A 24096-nucleotide genomic window follows, 5' to 3' on the forward strand; every position below is an offset into this window, starting at 1 on the left:
AAGTCTACAGTGTCTGTTTACTGTAGAAGATAAACCTATATTGGATTCGAGTTCTGACGTAGGAAAGCCCCCTTTCCTGTGCCTTCCTTGTGCCTTTCCTTCAAGTAACATCCTTCTTTCAGAGCTCAGTTCAGCGTAGCATTCCCACCATCCTGGCAAAATCAAATGCTCCCCAATTATATGCTTTCCTGGCACCATGTGCTTCTCATTTGAAAAGCACTCATCCCCACTGTAATTTTGTATTTATTTGTATAATTATTTGATTAGGATCTGTCTCCCCTGCCAAACTGCAAGTGCCACAAGAACAGGATGTCTGGTTTCACTTACTATTGTGTCTCCCGTGCCTGGCACAGCACCTGGCACATAAGGCTGGAGTGTTCCAATAAATATCTGTTGAAAGGATGAATTTATTGGGTGCGTGCAACATTGTGGATAGAACACATTGAATGTCAGATGAGTCTTTCTGAAATTCAAATCTCATCATCTCCCTCTGAGTCTAAATATCTTCCTTGGTTTTCTAAAGCCCACAGCTTCTCAGTAGTTATAGACCCTTCAAGATCTAACTCAGATTTCCCTGCCAGTTTCTGGTGTCTCATTCCTTGATGGGACCAATGAGTTCCAGTTTTTCCTAAATATCTGTGGTCTCCCAAACACAGTACTCCTTCATACCTCTGCACCTTTGCATATGCCAATCCTTGCTTATACTGTCCCTTCCTTTTTATAATATGGGACCTTACTCACAGGTCTTCTCTGAAGTTTTCCCTGATACACCAACACACAAGGTAACTTCTTTCCCTGCCTATAGAAGGTTTGGCATTGTATCATTGTACATATCATATTCACTATAGTTTCTGGCTCATCTGTCTGTCTTCCCTTTTAGAATGTGAGGACCTTCAAATGGAAGTGTATTTAGACCCTCAACTATAGCACCTGGCACATAGTAGGCACTTAATAAGAATGCTGGTGAATGAAACTCAAAGGTTGACTATGTACTGAGTTGGGAACTCAATTATAACTTCAGGGTTGAATGAAATAAGCCCTGTGACATCATACATGCCATCACCTCTTTTTGGTCCCTTTCATTGTTGTAGAGGGAGGGCTAGTTGTGGCTCAGTGGTAGAGTACTTACCTCACACCTGTGAGGTACTGGGTTCAATCCTCAGCACCACATAAAAATAAATAAATAAAAATATTGTGCCCATCTACAACTAAAAAAAAAAAGAGGGAGGCTCAGAGTAGTGACAGAACTTGGGAAGCCACACAATGAGTGAGAAGTTAACTCTGGTGCCTCCACCGAGTCCTGCAACATACTCACTCCCCTAGTGTTATACTTCCCTAGTGTTATGATTTGGATGTGAGGTGACCCCCAAAATCTCATGTGTGAGAAAATGCAAGAAGGCTTAGACGTAAAATGAATGGGTTATGAGAGTCTTAACCCAATCCGTGAATTAATCCCCCCATGGGATTAATCAAGTGGCAACTGAAGGCAGGTAGGATATGGCTGGAAGAGGTAGGTCCCTGGGGGCATGCCTTTGGGGCATATATTTTGTATCTGGCAAGTGGAATCTTTCTGCTTCCTGATTTCCGTGTAAGCTGCTTCCCTCTGCCACACTCTTCCCCCATATTTTTCTGCCTCACCTCAAGTCCTGAGGAATGGGGCCTGCTATCTATGGACTGAGACCTCTGAAACCATGAGGTCTAAAATAAACTTTTCTCCTTTGCAGTTTTTCTGGTTGGGTCTTTTAGTCACAGCAGTGAAAAAGCTGACTAACATACCTAGTGAGTCTTCTCTCTCTACCCCTCTTCAATTCCCTCCCTCCTGGCCAGAGTTGGGTAGGGATGATAGGCACCAGGGAGGTAGGTAATGGGAGTATTGGGGCTGGCTCTCCCCATACCCATTCTCAGAACCACAGATGCTCAGCGTCAAGTCCTTTGTATTTTGTAGCAGCTGGGAATCAAGGCTTTATGTCTCATGGGAATGGGAGAAAACAAGTAAAAAAAAAAAAAATCTGGAGCCCAAGGACACATAAGTAGCAACTGGTTATATCCTTCAGGAAAAAAAGCAAGAAAGAGGCCACTGGAGTCCAGGACTAAGGGTTATGAAGCACTGCACTGTGCTCTGTGATCCTATCTAGGCTTTGAAGTTCAGGTCAAAGGGTACCTATCTTGGGAAGTCCTTCGTGATGCAGTTTCAAAATTCATCACCATTCCTTTTGGAATGTACTTTGGCTTCTTTTTTTAGCAGTAGCAGAGCACAGACTATGAGAGCTAGACGATTATTGGGAGAATATCAATTTCACATGTATTTACTGAGTCTGCTCTGCCAGTGAATAAGATCTATGTGATTCCTACCCTCAGAACTCTCATAGTCCAGTGAGGAATTTACTATACAGGTGACAACTATGATAGGTACACACAGAGTCAACTCCCTTGTTTTAGTCAGCTTTTTTCTTTTCTTTATTTCTTTTTTTTTTTTTTTTTCTGTGACTAAAAGACCTGACAAGAACAATTTTAGAGGAGGAAAAACTTATTTGGGGACTCACAGTTTCAGAGGTCTGAGTCCATCAAAGGCCTGCTCCATTCCTTAGAACTCAAGGTGAGACTGAACATCATGGCAGAAGAGTATGGCAGAGGGAAGCAGCTCACATGATAATCACAAAGCAGAGAGGGACTACACTTGACAGATGCAAAATATATACACCAAAGGCATGCCTCCAATAACCCACCTCCTCCAGCCACACCCTACCTACCTTCACTCACCACCCAGTTAATCCCATCAGGGATTAATTCACTGATTGGGTTAAGACTCCCAATCATTTCTCCTCTAAACCTCCTTGCATTGTCTCACACATGAGCTTTTAGAGGACACCTTACATCCAAACCATAACATCCCTAATTTTACAGATGGGAAACCAAACCCCCGAGAAACAAGTAACCTGTTTTCTTATTTTTGACATTGTTCTCTCAGACAAAACCCTCAAAACCTCTCACAGATGTGACCACCAACTTCCATAAAGATATAGGCACCACATTATACTTCAAGCAGATGAACTGAAAGTTATAGAGCTTCCTTTCATTGTTTCTCAATGTATCTGGCATATCTCAGACATTCAATAAATACTTGTTGAATGAATGGATCACAGCACCTATGTCAGGAATGTGTTTCCACTCCCACCTATACTTCTTATTTAGACTGGAAGAAAGACTGTGCCTCGTCATTTCTGTACCCTCAGTATCTAGAGCAGTGCTTGGCGCCTGCCAGCAAAACTATTTAACAAACCTGGGTGCTGTTGTCCATGCCTGTAATCACAGTTACTCAGGAAACTTGGGCAGAAAGATTGCAAGTTTGAGGCCATCCTGGGCAATTTAGTGAAACCCTATCCCAAAATAAAAATAAAAAGGGTGGGAGATGAAGCTAGATCAATTGTAGAGAGCTTGCCTAGCAGACACACAGCCCTGGTTCAATCCTTACTATGGGAAGCAGGGGTGGTGGTGGTGCACTTCAAAGCAACAAAGAAATTAATAAATGAGAGAAGAGTGGACAATATGATCTCTCTGTTGCCCTAAATAACATCCCCCAAACACACACCCATCTTCTTGAAACCCTCTATTTCCTAGCTTTGGGGATACCGCACTTTTCTGGTTCTTTGCCATCATCTCTTCCTGCTCTTGCTCTGTCTCCTACACTGGCTTCTTATCCTCCCCTGGGCCCTCACTTTCAAGTTACAGATGGAAATTTCCAGTTGTCTGCTGGACATCTCCACTTAGTCTGAATCCCTTGGCATGTACATGGTTAATTACTCATTATCACTTATTTCATTTGTGTCTTCTCTCACAAATAAGTCCTCATGAACACCTCACACATGTCTGGACACACAGCAGGTATTCTAAAGATGTCTGCTAAATGAACTATAATATTCCAATGCTGTGCATGGACAAATTTAGCATCAGAGTTGCCAACCCATTTCCTCTTCACTCTTTTTGCCTCCAAATTGACATCAGCACCATTCACAGCACTCTGAGAAATCTCTCTGGGGAATTCATTTAATTTGCCACCTGCTGTATCCTTTATGTGACTCACCAACTCCCTTCAAGACAGGAAAATGTAGGGAGAAAAGTGAGGTGGGAGAGGGCCAAGAGGAAAAAGAGAATCTTGGAACAAGATTACACTTAATATATCGTCAGGTCACAGCAAGTAAGAGGAAATGAAGAAAGTCAGGTCTGGCACTGAAAATTACAGGTGCTAAAAATAGTTCTCTGGTCAGACAATTCACAGAAAAGAAATGGTTAAGGGATGACTGTCCAATAAGTAATCAGAGAACTACAATGTGAAATGACAAAATATAATTTTTTACCTATTGAATTAGTTAAACTAAGACTCCATGATATTAGCTTTCCACACAGATAAAACAAAATAGGGATTTCACTATTTAGAATATGTCTAAAGGAAATAAATAAGAAACCTATGAGAAGTTTTGCAAATTGAGAATGATCATGGCAATATTATTCAAAACAGTCCCAAACTGGAAAGCAGTTATAAGTAATCAAATAATGGGGAGGAAATTAGCTTTGAGGGGCTAGAGACAAGACCTCATTCTCTCACCAGTTTAGAGAGCTCAGCACAACGTAACTGTAAGAAATACTGTTGACTGAATTAATTAATGAATGGATATGGTACTCCCTTCCTATAAAGTATAATGAAGTCATTAAAAACATAAAGACTTTCTAATAATGTTAGATATATTTATGTTGTCATGTAAAATAAAAGTTCACAGAAAAGAAACTGGAAAGAAATCAACAAAAAATATCAATCATATTTTCTTCTTTAAGCTTGGCTGTAATTTAAAAATATTTTTATATTACTTTTTTAATTCAGAAGAAATTAAACCCCTAGTAAGAGCTGGCAGTTACTATTCTTACTATTCATAGTCCAGGGAGAAGGAAAAATGGGAAAAAACATGGGAGACCAACAATAAGTTGATATTGTAGCTAGATAGTGAAGTTCTTGTACTATTTACTGTTCCTGCTTGAGTTAAATACATTTGAAATTTTCCATAATAAACAGCTTTAAAAAAATAAGAAGACCTGAAACAACACACTATCTGGGAAGAATACAGGGAGTTCCATTTTTTTAAAATTTTATAATTTTATTTTAATTGTAGTTGGACATAACACCTTTATTTTATTTATGTGGTGCTGAGGATCGGCGCGCTAGGTGGGTGCTCTACTGCTGAGTCACAACCCCAGCCCTGAGAGTTCCATTTTTAATGGGATATAAAACTCTATATTTCATGGATGTTAAAATGCCTACTTTTCCGCATTTAAGCCTCTCTGAAATAAGGATGTATCTTACAATTGACAATACCTTAGATTCTCTAAAACACAATACTTAAAACACCATATGGGGGAGGAAGTAGGAACTGAGGCTGAAGCTAGATTTTGGCTGTCTTGAATACCAGGCCAAGGCACTGGGACACTGTCCTGAGGAGAATGAGTGATGCTCCCGTCAAGGGGAGGAAATTCAGTAAGTATGTGCTAAATGGTAAGGGTGTTATTATTGGGACACTGCTGCGCATATCAAGGGCCAGAAGACACTGGCCTTTGTGGAAAAAGTGTTTGAGGACTTGCCCTCCTCTCTTGTCATCTCATGAGTCCCAGTTTTCTTCTTCCTCAAATCTTTCACATTACTTTCATTTTCCTGAAAGCATAATTGTTTTCCTAGAACCCAAGCCAGCACCATCACTGATGTAAATATCCACAGTCCTGAGTCCCCACAGTAGCTTCTGATGTGACATTTTAAAGCCAAAAAACCTCTGCTTGATGCCTGGCACAGGGACCTACTACTGAACTCATTCCCGAATGGAGATAAAAGGAGTTCACGTATACAGGGCAGGCAAGAGATTAAACTGAACTTCCCAGGACATCTGGGACTTAACTAGAAAGAGAAATCAGGAGTTCAGGATCTCCAGCCTGCTCTGGGCTATGCTTTCCCTCTGTGTCTCAGAGCTGCTTTCTTTGGGGATTTGGCCCCAGTAACCATAGCAGACAAATCCCCTAAGGATCATTTGCATACAGGTGCCAAAGTGTTCTAAAAATAGGATCAACACTCTGGCTCCACAAAGCAAAAGCCTTGAAATTTATTTATAAAGGATGGTGGGGCAAGCATGTGAGGAAGGAGGAGGAACCTCTCAGGAGCAGCCTAACAACAGGAAGCTATAATTGCAGGCTGGGAGTCAAGAGCCCTGGGATCATTTAATTTTGCCACTCATTTGCTTCGTGGGCTTAAGAACAACCTGGGCTTTGGACCTTCCATCTTTAAAATAGGGATATTAGACTAGATGATTTTTAGGGCCCCTTTTAGCTCTATGGAGTTATAAGGATATTATGTATACTGCATCAGGATACAAAATAATTATTATTATAATGAAATAATAATTTTAACATGAATTGAGTACTTACTAAGTGACAGGCACTGTGACAAGTGTTTTTCATACATTACTTCAACAGTCCTCACAACCAGCTCTTTGAGGTGATTAGGAACTCAAAGATACTGAGGTACTAAGAAGAATGTTTACAGAGTACTTGCAAATATTCCCATTTAAAGAGTGTTAGAGCTGGGGATTTAACCCCTATGCTGTTCTGTCTTCCAGGTTGCTAGGATGCTAAACTTATCCCTGATTTTCTAACCTAATGGTTTCAGGGACTTATGTTCATATCACCCCTTTCCATCCTGTTCTCCCTAGGTTCCCACCGCCATGGGATACTCCTGAAGTTCCAAACATTGTATTCCCCTATCTCGGTGCTTTGCTTATGCTGTTCCTTCTGCCTGGAAAAGCCTTATCCCCTGCCCTGCTGAACCAGTCCCTACCTATCAATCAGACTTCAACACAAATGCATCCCCCTCCATGACTCATTTCCTCCAATACCCACAGGCAGAAGTAATGACTGGGTAACATTTGCTGTAACAGAGTGTGCCAGGCACCATGGTAATTCTTACCACAACTTTCTGGGAGAAGTTCCTGTTTCATGCTCTTCTTACGTATGAAATAACTGAGATTTAGAGACTAAATATCTTACCTGAAGTCATATAGATGAACCCTATGGTCTGATCTGACAGTCTTCCTTACCCCTGTTCTACCCACTTTCTAACTAAGCAGTACATGAATTGCTACAATGTTTGTCTCTTCCATGAGATAATAAACTCTTCTAGTTACTTTTATAAAAACTCTACATATAAACTCTTTCTATAAATCCTTGTAGTGGTTTAGTTTGTTTGTTTGATTGATTCAATTTTGAATGTTTGAATGAACAGCTGAGAGATCATTTGAGCAGTGTACCAGGGAGATAGTGGGGAATCAGGCTAGAATCATAACCAAAGAGAAAACAAAAAGGTTAAGACCCTCACTGTATCTAATCTTTCTCTGCCACTTGTTCCTTTGGAACGAGATTAAAAAAAAAACAAAACAACTATCTATGCTCCTTGGCACCCACTTCTGTTCTCACCTCAGGAGTGAGATCACCTCCTCCAAAAAGCCTATTGAAACTACCCTAATTCTCATCATTCCCTTAACTTTAGTGTTCCTTTAGCACATAGGTGTCATTTAATTAAACATTATAAACCTTAATGAAGAGGTACTATGAGGGACAGCAGAAAGACTATGGATTTGAGGATGAAGCCCAACAGAGTTCCAATTCCCACTCCACCACTTCCTGACATGTAACCTTGGACCAGTTACTTGACTTTCTCAACTACAGACTAGCCAAAAAACAGTGTTGATAATAATATCCTTTTCTCCATATTGTTGGGAGGATAAAATGAGTTAAGTGTTGTGACAGTGCCTTGTCAGCTGTAAAGCTCTGTATAAACATGAGTCGTGTTCATTCAGCTTACAGTTTGCCCTCAATCTGTTTGTTCTTTCCCCTGGAACCAGCTCCAGGCCAGGTCTCAGATTCCTGGGGAGATGGAGGTGTAGGAAAGTGTACAGAAGGAGGAGCCCAAGAAAGTTGGGATGGGAGCTTCCTCAACAAACTTCTGCTGCAAGGAAATGAAAAGACTTATTCCCCCACTGGTGGTAAATTTCCAAGCCAGCCTTTGGGCTCAATCAGTTGACATGGCAACAACCAGTGGGGCAGGACAGTACCATAAGAGGGCACTTTCTCCCCTCACAAAATGACACCTCATGGTAGTCTGAACACAATGTCTAACCTCAGGAACACCTTGGATTTTTTGTTGTCCCCCACCCATTACCTTCATTATCTATTCCTCCCCAAGTGTAGCTGAGAAAACTGTGAAAAGTTCAGCCTGAAGTCATATGTAAAATAATTATTATAGCAAACCCAGCCCTATGGCACATGCCTGTAATTTCAGCTCCTCAGAAGGCTGAGACAGAAGGATCACAAGTTCAAGGCCAGCCTGGGCAATTTAGTGAGATCCTGTCAAAAGATAAAACATTTAAAAAGGGCTGGGATCTAGCTCAGTGATAGAGTGCCCCTGGGTTCAGTCCCAGTACTATAAATACATAAATAAGAATAAAATAGTCCCTGTAGCAAGTCACAGTTGTGTGTACCTATAGTCCCTGCTACTGGAGACACTGAGACAGGAGGACTGCTTAAGCCCAAGACTTAAAGACCAATCTGGGAAACATAGTGAGACTCCATTTCAAAATAGATAGATACAATTAAATAGTTCCTTAAGAGGAGGCTGTGATGTCCTGGGACGGCTCCAGTACAGCATTGTTGGCTCCAGTACAGTGTTGCTTGTGGTTAGGTCTTACTTTTTATATGTAAAAGTAGTGTGATTCAGTGAGAGGAACGCAGTTGTGTTTGGAGGTGATTAAAAAAATCCTGGGTTCAAGTCCCATTTAACCCTAACACTTTCCTACACCTCCATCTCCCCAGTCACATAACTTTGCCTCTTTGGGCCTCGGATTCCTCGTGTGTGTATTGAAGATTATAAGACTTCCTCTTATGATGATCATGTGAGATTCCATAAATATCAGATGATCTGCCTGATCTAGTGTCCACAATGGCTCTGAGAGAAAAGTGAGTAAGAAAATAGTGTGCCCTTCTATAGAGGCCAGACAAGAGAAGCTTCAGACCTCCTAGCCATTGATGGGCAGAACTGATGGAGAAGGAGGGAGACCTTGACTAGGGACTTATCACTCACTTTGATTTTGGCAGTGTTTTGGGGATTTTGCTTGTTTATTGTTATTGTTGTTATTGTGGCAATACTGAGGATTAAACACAGGGCTACTCTGCCACTGAGCTACATTTCCTTTTTTAAAAATATTTATTTATTTATTTGTTTTGAGACAGGCCCTTGCTATGTTGCCCAGGCTACCCTCAAACTTGCCATCTTCCTGCCTCCCAAGTAGCTGGGATACCAGGCATACACCACCATGACCAGCTATTCTGTGAGTCTTTATTGAACTCTTATTCTTGGCAAGTTCCTGTGCCTGTGCCTGTGCCTTGCCTGGTGCTGGAGCTGTAGACATGATTAGACTTGGCCCCTGCCCTGAATCAAGCAACAAATACATGAAAAAAAATATTCAACATCTCTAGCAATTAGAGAAATGCAAATCAAAACTACTCTTTAAGATTTCATCTCACTCTAGTCAAAATGGCAACTATTAAGAATACAAACAACAATAAGTGTTGGCAAGGATGTGGGGGAAAAGGCGTACTCATACATTGCTAGTGGGACTGCAAATTGGTGCAGCCAATATGGAAAGCAGTATGGAGATTACTTAGAGCCGTTTTTTAACTGTTCTGTTCTAGCTCCTTCTAGAACTGGAAGAATCTATCAGGTATTCCCTTAAAACTATAATTCTGACTTTGTCTTTTATTTCTTCACTAATTACTTCAGACTTTATTTTCTCAGGTGGCTTATCCTCTCCTGCGCAGGAAAAATTACCCTGGCAAGGTGCTGGCCGCTTCGTGATAGAGTGCCAGTCTAATGGATTTATTATATATTGATGGGGAGACCCCCTCCCTCCCAGGTTTTAAGCACTGGAGTGACAGTGATCAGAAAACACTTGGAGAGAGCAAGACTGAGGTCAAGAAGCTCCATTCAGGCTGCTGCTATAGTCTAAGTGGAGAGAAAATGGGAATCTGAGGTAGGAAAGGGGGAGAGAAGAGAGCCAGGCTCACAGTCAGCCCTCAAAACAAATAAACAGAATAAAGGTTTGTAGAACAGAATTGGGATGAGTTTTGGAGAAATTTAGGAGATAGAATTGAGGGTTCTCGTGAACAATGGAATGAATAGGAACAGGAATAAAGGATGACCTCAGTTTTGAGCTGGAGGCAGTGTTGGTGAGGGTGCTCAAGACAAGCAACACAGATATCCCCTTAGACTTGACCTCCTATTCATCCAGGCCTGAGCCAGAGACTCTGTGTCATTAGCTCAGAGTTGACAGACTTCACCAAGGAAGGTGAGAAGCACTAGAGTACAGAGAGGATGAGAGTTTCCAATGTCACCTTGCAACTCAAGGTGCAGGGCAATTGTGTGGGGGAAGGAGGAGTCGCAGGAGGGAGGGGGTTATAAACCCTCAGTTAAAGGGCCTCCCCTACTCCAACCCCTGCCCTTAGCAATACATCAGGAAGGTTCTAAGGAAGCTAAATCATTTCCAATCTTCAAAGGCAACTAGACATTTGCAGGGGCAGAGTACTGAATATGGGGGTGAAGAGGGGAGACGCACATCTAATTTCTCTGCTGATGGCTCCATATTGTCAACCCCATAGCTCAGTCTTAAAAATGATAGCTATCACCCAAGATCAGTCACAACAGTAAGGCATAATAGGACAGGAACAAACAAATCCTGACTTACCCCTCACCCCCACTGTGGGACTTTGTGTTTGATTATCAAGCATTTGTTACAGGCACCATGCTAGGCCTCTTCCTTATATTGTCACATTTAATCTTTACTACAATATTAAGAAGTATTAACACTTTTCCTATTTTACAGCTGATTAAACAGGTTCAGAGACACTACTTATGCCATGTGTTCATTCTACCACAGCTGAACTGAGTCCCCTATGCCTCCCCTCATCCTGGGCCACAGTGTGTGGCAGATCCTAAGAGACAATTACATTAAGTGTCAGCTCACTTAATTATATATCTATACACCGGTGTTGCTCAACCTGGGATGCTTATTAGAATCACTTATGAAGTCATGGGGGCTAGAGAGACAGGAGAGTTGATAGAAAGGGAGGGGAGTCTGGAAAGCTAACAGGTAATAGTTTACAACAGATGTGTCCCTTTTCAAGAATGTTTGCTTGGAGATTACAATTTTTAGCTATGGTGTTGACTCTTAATTTCCTGTGAGGTCCACAGAGTATCACAGCGCATTAGAAAGAATGGTGAAGGCAATTGGGTGTGATAAGAACACAGTAGAAAGCTCTAATTTTGAAGCCCAGCTGTGCCATTTACTAGTCTGTATGATTTGGTCAAGTCTCAACTTTTCTGAGTCTGTATCCTCATCTGTTCTGTGTACCATACATTGAGATAAAAAAGGAGATAAAACATCTGAAAAATATATAGTTGCTACTATATAAATATAATGTTTAACATTTTCACCATTTAGTGTGTGCTTTACCAAAGTCCATACTCCATGTGAAAATATAACAAGGAGAAGAAGGGGAGAGGGCATAGGCATACCAGGATTTTGAAGTCAGAGAGAACTTGATTCAAATTTGGACTCTGATATTTACTATTTGTGTGAACTTGAGTAAGTAACCTAACTCCTCTGGACCTCAGTTTACTTATCTGCAAAATAGGTGTAATAACAATACCTAGCTCACAGGTTTATTTTGAGGATGATATGAGTTGATAGAAACACTGACACAGTGCTGGCATGACATCCCTGTGACTGCCAGTTCACATCAGCCCTAGGGGAAGGATTACTAGCCTTATTTACATAAATGGTAGCTGTTTTTCATTGTCCCAATAATTACTAATGTATAAAGTGGCATTCAGAATAAGAATAGCACCCCCTCCCCCTCCATCCAGTCTCTGGGCCTCTAAAAACAGGGATCAAAAAGAAGCAAGAGGAGCTGGGCTTGTGGCTCAGAGGTAGAGCGCTTGCCTAGCACGTGTGAGGCACTGGGTTCGATCTTCAGTATCACAAAAAATTAAATAAATAAAATAAGGGTATTGTGTCCAACTATAACTTAAAAAAAATAAAAATTAAAAAAAAAAGAAGCAAGGATCCTCCCATACCCAACACACAACCACTGTCTGTCTGTCCTGGGTCCATCTGTCTTTATTATAATTGTTTCATTGACCTTTGTTCCTCTGCTCATGTCAATCATGGCAAGAAAAACAAATAAAATTAATTTTTAAAAATTATGGGAACAACCCACTTGAATCAAATGTATGAAATATGATATGTCAAGAACTATGTAATGTTTTGAACAACTAATAATAAAAATTTTTTTAAAAATTATAGGAACAAGTCCAACTTTCCCAGACCATCCCCAATTACTGTACTCTGATTCCCATATGGCTCAGTTCATCATCTTTTCTAAACTTATCTCCTCCCCTCCCCATTCAAAAAATTCCCTGTGCCTTCTAAAAATCAGTTATCAGAAAAAATCTTTTTATCAATCTCATTGAATGTTCCTTTCCCTATCTTATTGTAAATGAAACCTACCTCTCCCTGAGAACATGGCTCCCCCAAAGCTTCCAAATTTCTGGTTTCTTCCTTTCTCATCACTCTTCAATCACTAGGCCAGGAGATGGGATATATGTTGTAGCCTCTCACCCCTGTATCCAGACCACTTCCCCCTTTCAAAAAACAAAACAAAACAAAATACCTCCAGCTTTGAATCTCATATCATGAAATTATGTCACCCATTCATCCCCCTACTGTCAAGTGCACAGCTGCTGGTTCACTGTTACTTTCTCCATAACTTTTTGGTGATTTCAATACCCATATAGAGGGAGAAGAGAAATTGGAGATGGGAATGATTTCAATACCCATATAGATGAGCCTTTCAACCTTTTGGACTTTCATTTCCTTAAACTTCTCTCCTCCAGAAATGTTGATCTCTAACCCCACCTCATCCATCACTCTCACAGTCATACCCTGGACCTCAACTTTCCCAAAAGTAATTTCAAGTGTCCCACACTCAGCCCACTATGATCTCCAGCCCACTCCGAGATTCTGTTTCAATAGTGTTCATCCCCTACCATCTCTTTACCAGCCCTCACCCCTCTGATCCTTACCTCCTTCCCAGCTCAGCTTGAATCCTACAGTCAATCATGACAATAACTTCCCCACAAATGCCTCTGACTCCCTTGGCCCTCTACTGCTTTTTTTGTACTTTACTTACCTTCATTAAAGCAATCTCTGCCTATTTTATGCATGTATCCACAAAGCAAAATGTAGCTGGAGAAAAACACAACCATTTTTCAAACTTATGAATTCTAACTTATGATCACTAATTTCAAGTAGAGCTTTAATGCTAATTAGCAATCAAATTATATTTCCCTAGTCTATTCACTCTCCCACTTTCCTGTAAGACAGCCTTCTCTCTCTTCAAATCTCTAATCTTTCTCCTCTGTCCTAACTCTTAGTTGATGTCCTTGTTTCCTCCTTCATCAGAAAATTGTATCCAAGAGGACTCCCACCAGTACATGTAACCCGAAGCTACACCTGTGCCCAAGCCCTCTGCTTTCTCTCCTGATGACATGGATGTGCTCTTAGCAAGGACTCACCCTCCCATCAGCTCCCAGATACTGTCCCAAGAATTCTCCTCTCTCTCCTATGTCATACCAGTTTTGTGTTTTTGTATCTTTATTGGTTTTTTGATTTGTTGATCCCCATTGTATTGTTTCACTAGCACACAAAGATTCTGTTACTTTTCCCAGCTTAAAAACAAAAACTCTTCTAATTCAATTCCCTTGCTATCCCAATTGTTTCCTTTTCTTTACAGCAAAATCCTTGAAAATGCTATGAATTACTTAACGTCTCCAATTTCTTTTCTCCCTCTCTTAAGCAGGTTTTCATTCCTGTCACTTTACCAAAACAGCTTGTATCAAGGTTACCAGTGTACTCCATGTTGCAAAATCCAGTAGTCAATTTTTGGTCCTCATATTCATAACCTGTCAGCTACATTCAATACAGAGGTCCCTTTCTTTGTAAAACCATCTTCACTTAGCTGCCAGGACACTATACTTTCTCTTTTCAATCACCCTTTTTGTCTTCTTGCCAATTCTTCCTCATTTTCCCAACATCTCAATGTCAGAATATCTCTGGGCTTAGTCCTTAAAATCTTTCTTCCATCTTCACTTTCTCCCTCATTGGTCTTATTCAGTCTTGTGGGGTTTTTATTTACTTTTTTATTTTATTTTTACATTTCTTTATTTTAAAACTTTCTTTCTTTTTTAATCTTTTTGTAGTTGTAAATGGACACTGCTTTTTTAAATTTTTAATAGTTATTTTTTAGTTGTAACTGGACACAATATCTTTATTTTATTTTATTTATTTTTATGTGGTGCTGAGGATCAAATCCAGTGCCTCGAATGTGCTAGGCGAGAGCTCTACCACTAAGCCACAATCCCAGCCCCTGGACACAATGTTTTTATTTGTTTATTTCTATGTGGTGTTGAGGATAGAACCCAGTGCCTCACACATGCTAGACAAGCACTCTGTCACTGAGCTACTGTCCCAACCCCTAAACTTTATTTCTTATTTATTTATTTTTAAATGATGCTAAAGATCAAACCTACCACTATCAAGCTCTACCACTGAGCTACAATCTCAGCCCCTATATACTTATTTTTTTAATGTTTTTTTTTAGTTGTTAATGGACCTTTATTTTATTTGCTTATTTATATGTGGTGCTGGGAATTGAACCCAGTGCCTCACATGTACGAGGCAAACACTCTACCGCTGAGCTACAACTCCAGCCTCTATTTACTTATTTTTGATACTGTGACTTGAACTCAGCGCCTCACAAATTTCATGGTTTAAAATACCATCTACAGGGCTGGCATGGTGGCTCAGTGGTAGAGCACTTACCTAGAACCTGTGAGGTACTGGGTTATTTCTCACCACCACATATAAATCAATAAAAATAAAGTTCTATCAACAACTAAAACAATTTTTAAAATACCATCTACATATGATGACTTGCTAATTTATATTTGCAGTCAGGTCCTTTACCCTGACCTGTAGACTCATTCATTCAATTGCATATTCTGTGTCTGTTCTTGGTTATCTAACAGCTGTCTTCAATATAACATGACCAAACAGAGTCTTCATTTGTCTCCCCAATCCTGTTTTCCCTACAGTATTCTTCATCTCTGGGCTATAACCTTCCAGTCTCTCACATCAACCTTTTGACCCCTCCTGTTCACTCTCCCACTTCATCCAATTCAAATCCTGTCAGCAATATTTTTGACATATAAATAGAATAGAATCTAACTATTTTCCCTACCATAGCCACTATCCCCCTTGTTGAAGAAACCATCATTCCTAATCTCCACTGTTGCAAATCCTGACAGGTTCTACCTACTTCTGCCCTTTGCTCTTCATAATTTATTATTGAAACAGACATAACACTGTCTCAGAGAAACCCTGTTAAATATTAAGATGTAAGTAGTGTAATATTGCACATTTTGTGACTATACTAAAAATCAGTGAACTGTATACTTTAAAAGAGTACAGTTTTATGGGATATAAATTATATGTCAAAGTGTTTTAAATGCAATGTAGTAGCTTAGGTTGGATCATGGAATAGTAAAAAGGATATAGTAAAAAAATACTGAAATCTGAATAAAGTTCTTAGTTTAATCAATCATATTATGTCAATAACAGTCTCTTAGTTTTGACAAATGTACCATGGTTTTGTAATATGTTAACATTACACAAAATGGGATATATAAGTAAAGGATATATGGAATTTCTCTGTACTATCATTGCAATTTTTCTATAAATTTAAAATTATTCAGATAAAAAGTTTATTTAAAAGCTACATCAGGGGCCACTGGGGTTGTGGCTCAGCGGTAGAGCATATGCCTCGCATGTGCGAGACCCTGGGTTCGATCCTCAGCACCACATAAAAAAAATAAACAAGTGAAATAAAGGTGTTAAAGAAATATATTAAAAAAAAAAAAAGCTACATCAGGGGGCTGGGGTTGCGGCTCAGTGGTAGAGTGCTTGCCTAGCATGCATGAGGCACTGGGATCTATCCTCAGCACCACATAAAAAAAATAAACAAGTGAAATAAAGGTGTTAAAGAAATATATTAAAAAAAAAAAAAGCTACATCAGGGGGCTGGGGTTGCGGCTCAGTGGTAGAGTGCTTGCCTAGCATGCATGAGGCACTGGGTTCTATCCTCAGCACCACGTAAAAATAAATAAATAAAATAAAGATATTGTGTCCAACTACAACTAAAAAATAAATATTAAAAAAAAACCTACATCAGACCATGTCATTCCACTGCTCAGTGCCTAAAATGTATCAATATTTGTATACATGGTGTATTCCCATTGCCTACATTGAGTGCTCCTTAGAAGAAGGGATGTTATTTCACCAATCCCTGCAGAGCTTAGCACAGCCAGGCACTTAAAAGGTCCTCAAAAGCAAATATGCTTTTGCAAATGCCTTTTCTTTTGTCTATAAGGCCTTTTCCCTATATTGAGCTGAAAAACTTGTATTTATTTGTTAAGACCCAGCTCAAATGTACCCTCCTTTATGAAACCTTCAATGATTTTTCCAGGTGGAAGTAACTGTTCTGCTCCATATTCCTATAATACTTTCTTCATCTCTTTATTATATCATTTATATCATATTGTAGTTGTTTATGTGCCCTTTTATCATAGAACTTGGCACATACTATGTGCATGACATGTTTTTTTGAATGAACGAATGTTCAAAGGGCTTCTAGGTTATTTCTTTTCCACCCACACCAATTTGAATGGTTGGAAGTGGGTGGTGGGCCTCATTGAATAGCCAATCAGAATTACTGGTTAATTCATTTACAAATTACCAAGACAGACTATGCCTGCAATTCTGATTTGACTTCCCATAGTCTTTGTTGTGATTTTTAAAATCAGATTAAACCTTTTCCAGCAGCTGGCTCCTACAGGCTTTGGGGAGATGAAAGTGTCAGCATGTCTCTGCAGCCACACCAGGAAACTTGCTGCCTAGAAAAATCAATTCTGATTATCACAAGAGCTGAGCAAAGGATGATGTACTCAGAAACTGTCTCCGTACTCCAGGAGCCATAGGAACATGTCAGAGTCCCAGTAACCCTGCTCAGCCTTCAGACTGTTCTATGTTGTCCACTGGCCTCTATCTAGATCTCCAGTTTAGGTTCGGGTCGCTAGAGCTCACCTTCCTAAAGGTAGCAGAAGGAGTCCACACTGGCCTGTGGATGAGTTTGTGCTGATTCCAGGATAAGGTATTATTAGCAAGCCCCACTTGCCCAAACCACTTTAGTCATGCATTTCATCTTAGCTTGTTTGTTTGTTTTTGGTACCAGGGATTGAACTCAGGGGCACTGGACCAGTAAGCCACATCCCCCGCCCTATTTTGTATTTTATTTAGAGACAGGGTCTCACTGAGTTGCTTAGGGACATGCTTTTGCTGAGACTGTCTTTGAACTCACAATCCTCCTGCCTCAGACTCCCCAGCCACTGGAATTACAGGCGCATGCCACGGCACCCATCCTTATCCTACTTTTGATGAGTAATGAGACTTCCTCTCTGACTCCCACATCTATCTCTAAATTGGTTCCAAACTTAGGTAGGGAAGAAAAGGAAGGCCATTTATTGATCCCCCTAGAATCTCAATAAAAACTATTATTTGTTCAGCATTTAAGGTACCATGTTGGTGGCTGAGGACCAAACTCAGGCCTTGCACATGCTAGGCAAGTGCTCTGCCACTGAGCTAAATCCCCAACCCTGCATTATCTCTTTTTGTTTCTTTTTCTTTTTTACCTTTATTTTATTTATTCATTTTTATGTGCTGAGGATCGAACCCAGGACCCGCATGTACTAGGCAAGCGCTCTACCGCTGAGCCACATCCGGAGCCCGCATTATCTCTTTTAAATCATTGCCAACATAGCAAAGCAAGTGGAATAATAGAGGTGTATGCAATTGCCATGGTCACTGAGGGTTTCAGAGGAGAGACTTGAAAAGAAAGAGGAAGAAAAACAGCAATCCAAGGTAGGCCCAGGATCAAGGACAGTGACCTGTATGTCCTTCACAAAGACAGAGTTCTTGAGCTCAGGATATATCTCAGTGGTAGAGCATTTGCCTGGCCTGCTGGAGGCCTATGCTTCAATAGCCAAGTACAGGGGGTGGGGAGTGGGGCAGATTAAGAAAAAAGATAGAGTTCTTGAGTTTTTGAATCGACAATACAAGCTTGTTGGAAAGGCTAGCCAATGCATTTCTGGTCTTTATACAAGTAACCCCAGACACATTCCTGTCTTTAAAGTCTTTGACATGCAGGCCACCAAAAAAGCTTCACTAGTGGGAGTAGAAAAGAAGAGATTTTGTCTTTCCATGATGGCTGCCCCTGTCACTGGACCATCCCAGTGGCAGGGATCAGGCCTAGAGTAAACTGTTGTAGTGAAGGTCATCAGCTAAGTTAGTCTTTTAAAATGTGAATAGAGCTGAGCAGGAACCCCAGTTACAAGCCTGGGGATGAGATCTAAGTCACAGTTCAGTAATTCCTAAGCTCTGAGTCCCAGTGCCTGAGGATGAAAAAGATCTGTCCTTTCCTTCAGGACCCATACCACAGAAGAAATGAGATTCTTTTCATTCATGTACTTAGTGCCTATCTCTCCACTGGGGTGCAAAGCATGTGAGCAGGAAGGATTTATCCCCACCCCAGCCAATGACTGGCACAGTGCAAGTACCAGATAAATGTCTACTGAATAAATGAAATGATGACATTTTCCACTTGGCTCCGCATAGATAACTTGACAGATCTGACCTCATCTCCACTTCCCAGGGTCTGAGGGAATGTGTGAAAGACACAACAAGTGGTTTAAAAAACACACAGAAGAATTCACATGGCTGAAAATACCCACAGTTCTTATAAGATTTCATAGCTCTCCATGGGCTTTCCCTTCCATTTCCCCCACTTAATTTCACAACAACCCATGAGGTGAGGACAGCAAGGAATGGGGAAGGGTCACTCCAGATAACTCCACATCACACAACCACTGCAGGGTAGAGACAGGACTAGAATCTGAGACTCCAGAGTCCCAGGTTAGTTCAGTCTTCCCACAAAGCTGTAAATATTTTCCCCGACCCACACCGAACCTGCCAGCATCTGTGATGGGTCCCACGTGGAAGTGGTGGAAGCCCCTCCTGCTTGTCTCTTTCCACAGGTCTTCAGGGGTTGCCTGGCAACCAGCACCCAGCAGTAAGTGGCCTCTAGCTGGGTCTGTTGCTGTGAAGTTACTAAGTCTCCTTCCCCTCACACTTAAGCATGCTCTCGCTCCCTATTAATGAGACTTTTCCCCTAGCCCCACCTCTCCAGTAAGATTTTCTTTTCTGATTCACAATAATTAACCTCTCAGGAAACCAAGGAGGTTCACAGAGGCCTATGTGGTAAGGATCCCAGGGAACAAGACACTCCCAATGCCTTCATCATTCAATATCCCCTAAAGATGCAGAAACTCCTATTGTGGGTGGTCCTTCTCACTGATGCTCATAACCTCCCCTTCTCCCCTCTCCATCTTCCACACTAATAACAGATTTCCAAAATCCCCTGGGAGAGCTCAAAAGGCCTGGAAGCACTGAATGGATACTTCATATGTGGCTAGTGAGTACTAGGTGTTGTTCCAGTACTTTTGGAATCACAGATGAAAAACCTTGGGAGGGGACCCCGTCACCTTTTACATGTAGACTAGGAGATAGAGAAAGAAGGAATCTAAAATTTCTTGCATTCCTGATATATGCCAGACACAATACTATGGCTCCACATTAGTCCCTCTCAGCAAGCCTGGGAGAATTTTACAGTCAGAGATATGTATTCATAGAAGCCAAGTGATTTATCAGAGCTTACAGTTTGAAAAAAAAAATCACATAACTTTTGTGTAAAAAGTTTAGAGAATTCTATCACAGATATTGGAGAGCCATTGAAGGGTTTTAACAAAATCAGTTTTGCATTTAAAAAAAAAACCTCTGGCTTCAGATGAAGGAGAGATGAAATTGAGGCACACACACAGAACAACAGCAACAAATTGTGGTTTGGATCCAAACTAATCAAATTGTATACGTTAAATATGTATCAGTTTCTCCCTTTACAACAAATTGATTATCAAATTTGGTAAATTCTGGTCCTAAATCTCTAATCTCTGTACTCATTTCCATCCCTTAGGTCACTTTGTCACTGTCTTAGTGTTATGGATTGAATGTTTGTATCTTTCCAAAATTCAGGTGTTGGAGCCTTAACTCCCAGTGTGGCTATATTTGGAAACAAGGCCTATAAGAAAGTTATTAAGGTTAAATGAGGTTATAAGGGTGAGACCCTGATCCAATAGGATTAGTGTCACTGTAAGGAGAGACACTGAGGAGATCGTACACTCTCTCCCCTAGGTCCACATGTGGAGGAAAAGTCATGTGACACATAGTGAAAAAGTGACTGTCTGCAATCTTGCTGGCACCTTGATCTTGGACTTCTTGTCTCCAGAGTGTAAGGAAACAATTTCTGCAGTTTAAGCCAATCAGTCTATGGCATTTTGTTATGGCAGCCCAAGCGGACTGATGTACTTTAGTTCAGGCCCTTATAACGTATACAAACCACTGGTGCATTTCTCTCTCTCTCTCTCTCTCTCTCTCTCTCTCTCCCCCTGTCAATATTGAATTAAATTAGTTGGTTAATTTTTAAGTAATTTTATGAGATATAATTTACATATTAAAAACTATACATATTTAACAAATACAATTTGATTAGTTTGGATCCAAACCACAATTTGTTGTTGTTGTTTCATCTGAAGCCAGAGATTTTTTTTTTTAAATGCAAAACTGATTTTGTTAAAACCCTTCAATGGCTCCTCAATCAATACCTGTGATAGAGTTCTCAAAAGTCATTAAGTAAGACAAATATAGGTACAGTGTACATAATATATGATTACTAGATTACATATATTATGTACACTGTACCACTTTTGTACACAAAAGATGTTAAAAAATATAAAAATGAAATTAACAATATGAATATTCAAAGTTTAAATTTTAATGTATTTATGAACAGCACAAAAAACAAATTTTGCCCTGTAAAAGCACATACACACATATAAAAACCCTTTGATAATTTTTTTAAGCAAAGCAATGTTTTTTAAGCAAAGCAACTAAGTCATATCTAATTAGATCTTTATTGATTTTACCTCGAAATGTAAACTGAAAATGAACTTGTGCTGGAATCACAGAACATCACTTCAGCCATTTTCTTGTGCTCACTTGGGTTTACTATACTTGGTACTGTCTTCAGAGATTTCTTTACAGGACTCTTTAAAGGCCACATAACTAGATTTCATTTAGTTAAAACTAAATAGTATTATCAATAAATCCACTTAACCAGGTACAGGAAAACTGCCAAGCTCACAACAGGCTAAAAATGAAAAAAACAGAGCAAGGAAGTCACTGCTGCCAACCCCTTGAAAGGGCTGAATGCCTCCTACAACAAGCTTTTTCCAGAGTAGGATATATTTGATACAGGGATCAAACAAAGATGTCTGTGCCAATCAATCCTCAAAGTAAATGTTAGTAAAACATTAATTTATTTTGTATTTATAGATTAAAAAATAAGCTCTAATAATTTCTTCAGATCCCAAAGAAGTCTTCAGGCTTGTACCCTCTAGCTAATGGCAAGAATCTTCTGTACATTATACAAGATTTCCCTGACCTCCAATCGGCTGCCTATGTCCTCTCCAGCAAATTTCTCTCTCAACATCCCTTCCCTGCTCTTTCTCAGCCTTGATTCAGTTTCACTCTATTGCTCACCATACCCTAAATACTAGGTGCCCTCACCCCTCTCTGTGATTGGCTGCAAAGATGACATCAGATAACACAAGTGATTGCACTAGGCACTAAGAGGTGCTTTTAATACATGCATGTTTACTCTCACCATAAGAGAGTTAAACTAGATCAGTGTTCCACAATTTTAGCCTGCCTTAAAACCACCTGGAAGACTTCTTATACCACAGATTGTTGGGTTCCACTCCCAGCGTTTCAGATTCAGTGGATCTGAGATGGGGTCTAAGAATTTGCATTTCCAACAAATCCCTAACTGTTGCTCATATAGATGGTCTAGAAACCACACTTTGATAATCAATCAACTAGACAACCTGTATAGCTTCTCTCATTTCTAATGATTTATGATTCCTCAGTGCCTTTAAATGAACAAAATGAACACTTATCTCTATAAGTTAACATTAAATATTATCATAAATTGAAATAAGGCCTCTATAAGACCTCAGATGTGCAATGTAGAGAAAAGAACATATAATTTATAATCAGAAGATCTGAGTTCAAATCAGAAATTTGCGGGAGAGGACATAGGCAGCCGATTGGAGGTCAGGGATATCTTGTATAATGCACAGAAGTTTCTTGTCATTAGCTAGAGGATACAAAAGTTGTGCTCCATTTGTATGGCTGACTTAAGGAAAGTTACTGTCTGTTTTTTTCTGTAAAACAGGGTATATAAAAACAGTATCTGCCTCATAATGTTAATTGTGAGATTATGACAATCTGTAAAAATATTATATATAGACTGTCCAAATAAATGTACAATGCAATATATATATATATATATATATTTGCTAAGCAAAATAGATAATAAACAATATGTTTTGAATATCTTCACAAATTTTCAAAATTCCAACCCTAGTGCAAATTCATTGATGAGTATATGATCCATATGGTATTACATCATTTAAAATATATACATGAGGAAGTGGGGGGGGGGGGTAGAATAAGATGGACATTATACCCCTGATGTGTGGGTATGATTGCACAAATGGTGTGACTCTACATCATATACAACCAGAGAAATGAAAAGTTGTGCTCCATATGTGTAAAAATTTTAAATAAATACACACACACACACACACAAGTTTTACCAGGTGCAGGAGCATACACCTGTAATCCCAGTAATTCAGAAAGCTAAAGCAGGAGGATCACAAGTTCAAGGCCAGCCTCAGCAAGGTCCTAAGCTACTCAGTAAGACCCTATCTCAAAATAAAAAGTAAAAAGGGCTGGGGATGCAGCTAAGTGGTAAAGTGCCCTGGATTCAATTCCCCATACAAAATATATAGAGAGAGTAAGTATTATATAATTTAAAATATATACATGAGCGGGAGTTGTATATATGTAATAGTGTTTGTGTGTGTGTGTGTATAAAATAAAGTGTGTATATATAATATATATATAATAAAGCATGTACACATGTATATAAATGAACATTGTGTGCATATATAAACTTTATTAGTACCATTGGTAAATAACAACAATAGTGGTTGTGAGACCAGTTTCCAATATAGTTCCAAATGATCTTTCTCTCCCAGTATTTAAACCTTTGTGTAACTTCCTCCCACACTGAATCTATGACCAAGAGAATACTCTAAGGCTACATGAGAGACATTTCCCTTTCCTCTTTGTTTTCTTAGATTGCTCACTCTAGGGAAAGCCAGTTACCATGCAATGAAGAGGATTAAGCAGCTCTGTGAAGATACTAAGAGGGCCAAATGGGAAGAAGTAAGGCTTCCTGCCAACAGTCTGCACCAGACATGTGAGTAAGCCACCTTGGAAGTGGATCCTCCAGACACAGTCAGTCCTCCAGATGACTGAAACGCAAGCCAGCATATGGCTACACTTCGCAAGAAACCCCAAGCCACTCCCAAATATTAGACCCACAGAAACTAAGAGATAATAAATTATTATTGTTTATTTATACCACCAAGTTTTAAAATAATTTGTTATGCATCAATAGATAACTGATACAGTAACTAACACTGATTGTGTATTTGCTGTATTCCAGGAACTACACTAAGCATCTAGCAGCCCTATGTGTAGATGCCCTTATAATTTCCAAAGAAGAAAGGATGACCCAGAGAGGTTAAATAATTTAGTC

The 24096-nt window shown here is 39.8% G+C and overlaps 1 protein-coding gene and 1 long non-coding RNA gene across 2 annotated transcripts in view; one reads left to right on the plus strand and one right to left on the minus strand.

The window, feature by feature from the left end:
* LOC131424419 (uncharacterized) overlaps positions 1-24096 on the plus strand; it is a 116382-nt gene that overhangs the window by 84228 nt on the left and 8058 nt on the right. Inside the window, exon 2 of the long non-coding RNA XR_009227378.1 lies at positions 23633-23754. This is a non-coding gene — a long non-coding RNA (uncharacterized LOC131424419). The remainder of the gene's footprint in view (positions 1-23632; positions 23755-24096) is intronic.
* The window catches only part of Rab3b (RAB3B, member RAS oncogene family), a 60066-nt gene that overhangs the window by 25318 nt on the left and 10652 nt on the right, over positions 1-24096 (minus strand). The window lies entirely within an intron of this gene.

The sequence above is a fragment of the Marmota monax genome, unplaced genomic scaffold, assembly GCF_021218885.2.
Source record: "Marmota monax isolate L192 unplaced genomic scaffold, Marmota_monax_Labrador192_F-V1.1 WCK01_AAM20220418_F8-fsc00023, whole genome shotgun sequence".
Classification (NCBI taxonomy): Eukaryota; Metazoa; Chordata; class Mammalia; order Rodentia; family Sciuridae; genus Marmota; species Marmota monax.